The 9,619-nt window shown below is 51.9% G+C and overlaps 1 long non-coding RNA gene across 1 annotated transcript; it reads left to right on the top strand.

The window, feature by feature from the left end:
* The first annotated feature begins 3,023 nt into the window (after positions 1-3,023).
* LOC135183655 (uncharacterized) lies at positions 3,024-8,509 on the top strand. The gene is made up of 2 exons (XR_010305636.1): positions 3,024-3,056; positions 6,960-8,509. It is a non-coding gene; the product is annotated as an uncharacterized LOC135183655 (long non-coding RNA).
* Positions 8,510-9,619: the final 1,110 nt, after the last annotated feature.

Here is a 9,619-nt window from a genome sequence, read left to right as displayed (position 1 = left end):
CCTGTTCCTGCCTGTCCCAGTCAGTGAGCAGAGAAGGGCAGCAAGGCTGGGGAGGGGCCTGGAGCACAGCCCTGTGAGGAGAGGCTGAGGGAGCTGGGAGTGTGCAGCCTGCAGCAGAGGAGGCTCAGGGCAGAGCTCATTGCTGGCTACAACTACCTGAAGGGAGGCTGTAGCCGGGTGGGGTTGGGCTCTTCTGCCAGGGACCAGTGACAGAACAAGGGGACACAGTCCCACACTGTGCCAGAGCAGGTTCAGGCTAAACAGCCCCAAGGCTCTCAGCCTTTCCTCATCAGAGAAACGTTCCAGTCCCCCCCCACCCCCAGCATCTTTGTAGCCTCTGCTGCACTCTCACCAGCAGCTCTTTGTGTTTCTTGAGCTGGGGAGCTCCGAACTGGACATCCCTAATAGTCCCTCCAGAGACATCCAGCCTCCTCCAGACAGTGCCTGGAGAAGAAGGAAGGAGATTTAAAGCAGCACTCTGTCATTTTCGGGTGATCCTTTCCTTTCTTCCTTTTCTCTTCCAGGCCATTCTGAGCAGCCCAGGCTGAAGCAGCACCCTCCCAATCGCGGCATAAATCTGGCTGGCGAGGGAAGGAAGCCGACTGCAGTGTGAGCTGTCAGCAGCTCCCTGTGATCTGACAGGGTCCAACAACTGCTTCTCCCACCCTGACCCCACCTGTCAATCAGCTTTCAGGGGAGAAGCCCCTTCTGGTCTGCCTCTCTCTGCTCGCCAGCGAGGAGCAAGAGCCAGCTAGGAGGTTGACAAGCTGTCATTTATCATTATTCTGGGGAGGAAGGAGCCAGGGAGGCACTGCTCAGCCCGAAGGTGCAGGCAGAGCAGAATTTGAGCTGATGGGTGGGGATTTCCAGGGGCACAAATGGGAATGAGACCCAGCTCTTTGCAGGCTGCACCAAAAATAGCTGCCCAATTTGGATCTCAATTACGGCTCCCTTAACCCCGGAGTATAATTCAGGAGTCGGCTTCTAATATTTCAATTCAGGATCAAGAATAATATTCCACTTCCCCCCCTCCTGCTCCACACCCCAAGTGATTTCCATTTCATAGGGGCTAATCTGGACTCCAACATGTGTTTTGGTGAGATACTAAAGGATGTGAATGTGCTGAAGAAAAAATATGTGGGTAAGGGCTGCCTGGGTAAGGGTCTGCAGAGGAGCCAGCTTAGGGGTACAGCTCTTGGGGACAGCTTGTTCTGTTTGTCAGAGTGAAAGGTGACAAACAACTCGTTTCACATCTGCAGCACTCAGGAGAGCAGCAATCTCTCTCTGTCTCTGGAGCAAACACCCTGCCAGGTTCACAGCTCCTGCAGATGCCAACATGTGCAACACCTCCTGTGAAAGCCTCCAGGCGTGCACCAGCAAAACTAACAGCAGGGAATGGGTTTGGCCTTCCCACAGGCAGCTGGGGCAGTGAGGACAGCAGTGATTGGTATTTGGTGTGTAAGCAGGTTGTAAGTGCTCTGTTGGAGCCAAGCTTCTGAGGAGATCTCCTGGCTGTTCCCAGAAGCAAGAGCTCTTTGGCTGCTCTGAAAGCCCCCTGAGCTGTGCCTGCTTAACCTGCACAGATGTACAGAGAATCATAGAATCATAGAATCACCCAGGTTGGAAGAGACCTCCAAGCTCATCCACTCCAACCTAGCACCCAGCCCTGGCCAATCAACCAGACCATGGCACTAAGTGCCTCAGCCAGGCTTGGCTTCAACACCTCCAGGCATGGCAACTCCACCACCTCCCTGGGCAGCCCATTCCAATGCCAATCCCTCTCTCTACCAACAGCTTCCTCCTAACATCCAGCCTAGACCTCCCCTGGCACCACTTGAGACTGTGTCCCCTAGTTCTGTTGCTGGTTGTCTGGCAGAAGAGGCTCTCAGTCACTGTTGTCCTTCCAATAATAAACTGCACTAAGAACGATCATCAAAAAAGGGCTACCTGAAGAACATTCTCCACGTTAGAAGGTGAGCCTTGATCTGCTCAGCCTGAGAGAGGAATCACTGGATTGAAATGAATCAGTAAACAATGTTGTTCAGATAGCACATGAGAGAGGAAGCTGTTGCTGGTGTTACTTAGAGATGTGCCTGGTTTACCTCTCCCAGAGTCCATCTGTGAGCAATTCCATGCCACATTCGATTTGACAGAACAAATCTGAAGCAAGAGATGGACGCCTCTGGGTGGGAAGAGGAGGATGTGGATGTGCAGTCTAGGTCTGTGCTCTTCCAGCAGCAAAATACTGATTTGACAGCCCCTTTTCAGCCTGTCACTGAAGAGTCCTGGGGTTGAAAAACTCACTGAGGGAGGTGATCCTTCCACACCGCTCCGGTGAACCCCTACATTGAGTACTGCACCCAGCTCTGAAGCCCCTGCTACAGGAGAGGTCTGGACATGCTAGAATGTGTCCAGAGAAAGGCCAGGAGGATGACCAGAGGGCTGGAGCCTCTCTGTTATGAGGACAGGATGAGAGAGTTGGGGTTGTTCAGTCTGGAGACCTTCTTGTGGCCTTCCAGTATCTGAAGGGGGCTACAAGAAAGCTGGGGAGGGTCTTGTTAGGCTGCCAGGTAGTGATAGGGCTGGGGGGAATGGAAGGAAGCTGGGAATGGGGAGATTCAGACTGGATGGGAGGAAGAAGTTCTTCACCATGAGGGTGGTGAGACCTTGGAACAGGCTGCCCAGGAAGGTAGTGGAAGCCTCATCCCTGGAAGTGTTTAAGGCCAGGTTGGATGGGACTCTGACCAACCTCTTTCCCCCCATCTTCCTCCTTGTCTTTCCATCTTCCTCCTTCCCTCTCCATCTTCCTCTTCTCAGCTCCATCTCCATCCTTCCTCTCCATCTCTCTCCTTTCAGCACCATTCCCCTTTCCCACTCCACACCAGATTTCCCCTTTGCCCCCAAACCCAGAGCACCTGGGTCCTGTTGCAGTCTCCTCCCACCCCAGGTGTGGCCACTTTGCCCTCCCTGCCCACTCCCCTTTATAATCAGCCCCAGGAAAGGCAAGCCCCAAGCTTGCCCATCTGGGCAGAGGGATCCTCCTCAGATCATCCCTGGTGAGTGCCCCTGGTGTGCACTGGGTGAATGGTGGAGGGGATCTAAAGGCTGGGGGGCCTGGTTGGCCCCCCGGCTAGCTAGGGCAGAAACTTGATGGTCACTGTAGCATCACCCACGGGTGCTGGTTGGGCCTCCTCACTTGGGCTGAGCTTTTCTGCATGGCATCTTGGCTGGCTGAGGGTCTTGCCCCAGGCTCTGGGGTGGGTACAAAATGGTGGTGGTAGAGAAGGAGCTGCTTAGGCAGGGTGAAGGGGGATGGGGGTGATGGAGCAGGGGCTGCCTTGGGGAGATGAAGGGGGTGGGGGTGCAGCAGAGACAGCTTTGGGCACCACTCTCACTGTGAAGAACTTTCTCCTGATGACCAACCTAAATCTCCAGTTTCAAACCCTTCTAAATGGTCCCTCCACAGCTTTCTTGTAGGTCCCTTTCAGATATTGAAATGCAGCTCTAAGGCCTCCCTGGAGCCTTCTCTTCTCCAGGCTGAACAGCCCCAGCTCTCTGTCTCCATAAGAGATCCTCCAGCCCTCTGATGTTTGTGCCCCTCCTCTGGACTGACTCCAGCAGGTCCTTGTCTCTTTTGTGTTGGGGACCTCAATGGCACTTTCCAACCAGAACAATTCTGTGGTCATAGTGTGAGGATTTGAAGTGTCATTGAAGTCACAGAGGTATTTCCAGGGTAAGCATAGACCTGAATCTTGATTATGGGGTGTGAGAAAGCAGCACTTACAAGTTCCTTTAACATGGAATCTCTGAGAGCATTCAGGAGCTCAGGGTGACACAGAGCAGTGGAAGTCTCTCAACGGGAAAAGAATCTGCAGGGTCCAGAATGTGCAAAATCAGATCTGATCCCTTCAGTATTTCAGCAGCCTTCTCCAAAGCTTGCAAGGAAGTCACCACAACACACAGGTACTGGGCAGACAAAATGTCACACAGAAGCAGAGACTGTTAGGGGCTGGAAGGGACCTCAAAGATCACCCAGACCAAGCCCTTCCCAGAGCAGGAGCACCTGGAGCAGCTTTCATTCTTTTCTTCTTTCTGGCTTATCTCCAGCTTCTTTCTCCAGCTTCCTTTCCCTTGCCTCTCTGCCCTTCTTTCTCCACCCCAGTCTCTTCCCAGACAATCAACCTGTCCTAATGACTTTTTTTTTCCCCATTAGTACCAGTTTTGCTGTTTCCATATCTGCATTTGGTGTTTCTGATCTGGTTGCCCAGACCATCTGACCTCACATGGTTAACAAAGTCTTCTTTGAAGATTTTCTTCCTCATGAAGTCTCCAAATGTCCCTTCCTATCATGTGTTCACCCATTTATTGCCATAAACCTCCTTTAATTCCCTCTTAGGAATTCAATCATGGCCTCATCTCCTGTAGCTTGCTTCAGCATCTTGTGATAAGATACTGCTTTATGTCACAGCCAGCAATTCCTTCTTGCCTTGTAGCTGTCCATGCCCAGCTTAATCTCCACCCAATGCTGAGGCTTTTACTCACCTGATAACATGCAGAGAAGCAAAGCAGGTTGCTCCTGATGAGAGAAGAGATGTGGGGATTGCTCTAAGGGCTGGCATGGTCCCTGTTGTCTGGACACACCTGGATGTGTGCCTCGCGTTGCCCCTCCTAGGTGGCTAAGATTAAAGCGCTTGCAGAAAACATCCCTTTGGAGGAGACCTCCAAGAGCCCTGCTGTGGGTGCATCGATTTTCAAACACAACAGTCATTTTTATCAGCCCTGTTTATTTAATTTCAGCTGATTAGCACAGAGCCTAACAAGTGGCTTAGACTAACAGTGTGTCACTGCCCAAGTATTCTGTAGGTAACAAGCAGACACGGAGCGGCGCACATGTTGCTTTGTCTGCATTAATCTATTTACATTGTAATTCTTCAACTGTTTTTAATGGCTGCTTCAGCTGGAAGCCATTAGTTGTCCAAATGAAAGCCACATTGCTCACTGGGAAGGTTTGGGGCTGTTGTCTTTGCCTTGCTGGGTTTTTTTTGTTTCCCCAAATCAAGATGGATAGGAGGTGCAAATGCACGAAATATCATTGAGGGGATGGGGTCTCCTGCTGCCCTGTGTTGGACTTGCAGCCAAACATTTGGATGGGCCACAAAAATGGGGAGGGTGGGGGTGTTGAAGTTGATCTCTGCAGTGTGGCTGTCAGCACTGTGCTGTCTTGGGCTGCAGGAGCTGACCCAGCAGCTGTGCTTTGCAGAACATTAGAGGTCACAGCAACAGGCAGGCTGGCAAAGCCCCTCAGCATCACCAAGTCCAGCCTAGAACCCTGCTCTGCAAGATCCACCTGAAACCATAGCCCTAAGCACCACATCCAAACCGCCCTTAAACACAGCCAGGGTGGCTGACTCCACCTCCCTGGGCAGCTCATTCCAGTCCCTGACCACTTTTCCTAATGTCCAGTCTAAACCTCCCCAGCCTCAGCTTGAGGCCATTCCCCCTTGTTCTGTCTCCGGTTCTCTGTGAGCGGAGCCCAGCAGCAGCCTCTCCACAGTGTCCCTTCAGGTAGCTGTAGACAGCAATGAGGTCTCCCCTCAGTCTCCAGAGATCCAGTCCACCCCCACTGCCAAGCAGGATCACCCAGGGTAGGTGGCACAGGAATGCAGCCAAGTGGGTTTTGGAAGTCTCCAGAGGAGGAGACTCCACAAGCCCTCTGGGCAACCTGCTCCAGGGCTCTGCCACCTTCACTGTAAAGATGTTTCTCCTCATGTTGAGGTTAAACCTTCTGTGTTCCAGTTTGTAGCTGTTCTATTACTGTGGACCACCAAAAAGAGATTGCCTCTATCCACTTGACACTTGGTGCCATGGTCTAGTTGACTGGACAGGGCTGGGTGCTAGGTTGGACTGGATGATCCTGGAGATCTCTTCCAACCTGGGTTATTCTATATAGGCAGTGATGAGATCTCCTCTCAGTCTTCTCTTCTCCAGACTAAACTGCCCCAGTCCTTTCAGTCTCTTCATAGGGACAGCTTAGGGCAGCTCTGGAAGGGGAAGGGAAAGCACTGCAGGCACAGGGCAGGACTTTCTGATCAGTTCTGCACGGGCAGCAGCCCTCTGTTTACAAATTAATTCCATTAACAAACACCTTTGTGTGATGCACAATGTAGTTTATGGAATCAGGGAATCATTAGAGGTTGGAAAAGATTCCCCAAGGTCCCTGGGTCCCAGCATTAACCCATCACTGCCAGGTGACCACTAAACCATGTCCCTCAGCACCACACCTACCTGGTTTTGAATGCTTCTGGGGACAGTGTTCCACCACTGCCCTGAGCAGCCTGCTCCAGGGCTTCCTCACTCATTCAGTGAGGAAATACTTCCTAATATCCAAGATAAACCTCACCTGGCACAACTCGAGGCTGTTTTGTCTGCTCTTACCTGGGAGAATAGACCAACCCCACCTGGCACCAACCTCCCTGGAGGGTACAGAGAGAGAAGGTCTTCCCTCAGCCTCCTTTTCTCCAGCCTAAACAGCCCCATCTCCCTCAGCCACTCCTCACAGGAGCTGTGCTCTAGACCTTTCACCAGCTTCATTGCCCTTGTCTGGATGTGCTCCAGCACCTCAATGTCTGTCTTGTAGTGAGGGGCCCAAAACTGAACCCAATATTCAGAGTGTGGCCTCACCAATGTCCAATCCATGAGCACAACCACTGCCCTTGTCCTACTTGTCACACTGTCATTGATTCAGGCCAGGATACTTCATGGCCCCCTGGAGCCACACTGGAGCATCAGCACATGTTGGATCTCAGCCTCTCTTTTTGGTGCTTTACAGGGTTGGGGAGGAGTGGAAATCTCACATTTGAAGTCCTGAAACACTTGGAGTCAGCCTGATAGTGTTCCAGGTCTTGCAGCTGAGCTGCATGTTGGTGTTTGCTGCATCTCCTCTCATCACCCTGGCCAAGGTTGTTTTGCAGGTCTGCTCTGAACACTATGCTCTTCTCTCGGCACTACAGCCAGATAGAAGAAAGGTCTCCCAGGAGACCTTCAGTTCAGCTGTGGAGATGCCAAAGTGTGGGGTGCTGCAGCTGGACATCCCCCATGAGCTTTGGACTCTGAGCAAGATGAAGATGAATTGCTCCCTACACCACCCTCTCTGCTGGAGAGGATTTCTCTGTAAGGTGTCAGTGTGGTGGCCATGCCAACGTTCATTCACAGTGACAATGGTGCTGCACCTCCTTCCTGCACAAATCTGAGGGTAAAGAATAGTTTTACTTACTAGGAGCTGATGTGGACCTTGCAGATAACTTCAGTCCAACGTGCATTAAGACCAGGCTGAGGCTGCTGGGAACTGCAGTCTCAGGTGCATGAAGACTGCCCAAGAAGACCTTCTGCCAGGACTGTGCCCTCTTGATGGCACAGAGTTGCACACAGAATCACAGAATCAACCAGGTTGGAAGAGACCTGCAAGATCATCCAACCCAACCTATCAGCTATCAGTGCTGCCAGGTAATGCCTGCCTTGAGAGAAGGGATGACCTTAACCCTGCAAGAAGCTTTCAATGCTAGTATCATGCATCCCATGGGAAATGGGAAGTTTTGTTTGAGGAGGAGCTGTTTACCTGCAACAGCAGCATGGAGTCTCTTCTGCTGTACTGGCTGGCCTGATGAGAGCCACACTCACCACAGAGCCCCTCAGTATTGCTCCTTAAAGAGTATTATTGAATAAAATGCTCTTCCTCTTTGTGAAGTAAAGGAAGCAGAGCCCTGCTGTGCCCTTCAAAGCACCCTGCAAACTGGTACCCAGGCTGCCACCAGTCTGGGAAGGTGGCCATGGGTGGGAACCACTCAAAAAGCAAGCTTTGACTGTCAGCCTCCCATGGCAGCGTCTGTAGGGGCTGTTGGACAGGATTCAGGGTGGGTTTGTTGGGCTCAACACGTTTCCTTTTCGTTTCAACAATAAGAGGAAATAAAACTCACATGTGCTGTAGCCCAGACCGAGTCCTCACTGAAGTCCATGTTCAAACCAAATAAATCAAGCCTTTGAATGGATTTAGCTGGGAGGAAGCACGTATCTGATCCCCCAGCAAAACAGGGTGAAGAGAAGGCACAAACCCAAAGAGAGCAGCCCAGATCCAGAGCTTTTCTGCCTCCAGCTGCCTGTCGCAGCCCGAAAGCTCCTCCAGCGTCAGTGTGTATTCAATTAGCCGACCTGTGGCATCTGTAGCTCATTACATGCTCTAGCTGAACGCGCGGGGAGTCGGGTTGCGAGGAGGCAAAGGTCAGAGGAACCTCCAGCCTGCATTTTGCCATCAGTTGATTGTTCAGATAACAACCAACCCTCCAAAAGGCTGGGGGTCTTCGGGACCCTATCACCGGAGCAAAAGAAAGCCAGATCGGCAGTTCCTCTGGCTGCTTGCAGTGGATCTGGAAGCCTGTAGCTGGTGATTCTTACAGCCCGGGGCAGGGATGCAGAGCTGGTACTTGGCCGTAGCCTCCTCCGCGTCTTGCTCGTTGTATCATATCATAGTATCACAGTATCCTCAGGGTTGGAAGAGACCTCACAGATCATCAAGTCCAACCCTTTACCACAGAGCTCAAGGCTAGACCATGGCACCAAGTGCCACGTCCAACCTTGCCTTGAAGTGCCCCAGGGACAGCGACTCCACCACCTCCCCGGGCAGCCCATTCCAGTGTCCAATGACTCTCTCAGGGAAGAACTTTCTCCTCACCTCCAGCCTAAATCTCCCCTGGCGCAGCCTGAGGCTGTGTCCTCTTGTTCTGGCGCTGGCCACGTGAGAGAAGAGAGCAACCTCCTCCTGGCCACAACCACCCCTCAGGTAGTTGTAGACAGCAATAAGGTCACCCCTGAGCCTCCTCTTCTCCAGGCTAAACAATCCCAGCTCCCTCAGCCTCTCCTCGTTGCGTATCGCCCAGCATCAATCAAACAGTTTGGAAGCATCCTCGATCGGTGCTGCTAAAACAGAGCTCCCATGATTTACTGTCGGATTCTTCCCGCTCCTGTTAGGCTCCTGTTTTTCTTTCATGTGGGTAGCAGAGGTCAGCGGCGGCAGGAGCTGCATGCTTTCGCTTCGTCTCACATTTGCTGCTGTCATTCTGCTGCCGCTCCCGTCCCCGCAGAGCCGCGGGATGTGTTCGTGCTCGCAGCCCTAGATGCTAATTGATTTTAGGGAGCCCATTCATCAGTTAAATGTAGGAGATCACCCACCAGGTTTGCTGTTCACTGTCAAAGGTAATTCAATTAAAACTCCAGAAGTGTGACTAACTCTTGGCTGGTAAAGATGTTTAGCAGCTGTGTTGCTGTATCTTCTCCATCCTATTGTGTCTGTGAAGCAGCCCTGGCATGGCATGCACCGAGCCGTGTACCTTGGCTGATTAATGTATACAACAGCTCTGCAGCAGTGCCAGAAATTAAGTCCAAATGGTTTTGGTATGCAATGACATGCAAATGTCTCAGTGTAATAGCTGCAGCAGAGAGAACAGCCTTAAAGGTGTTGAAAGGCAGCCGTGGCTATGATGGTTGAATTAAGTCCTGCAACTACAGGGTTTGGGTCCTTAACAACTTTCAAAAGAAGCAAATTGTTGGACCTGGTGATCCTTGGGGT

This window comes from Pogoniulus pusillus, chromosome 19 (assembly GCF_015220805.1).
Source record: "Pogoniulus pusillus isolate bPogPus1 chromosome 19, bPogPus1.pri, whole genome shotgun sequence".
NCBI classification, from domain to species: Eukaryota; Metazoa; Chordata; class Aves; order Piciformes; family Lybiidae; genus Pogoniulus; species Pogoniulus pusillus.
Note: the sequence above shows the minus strand (reverse complement) of the source record. Positions and strands in the feature narration are given on the sequence as shown.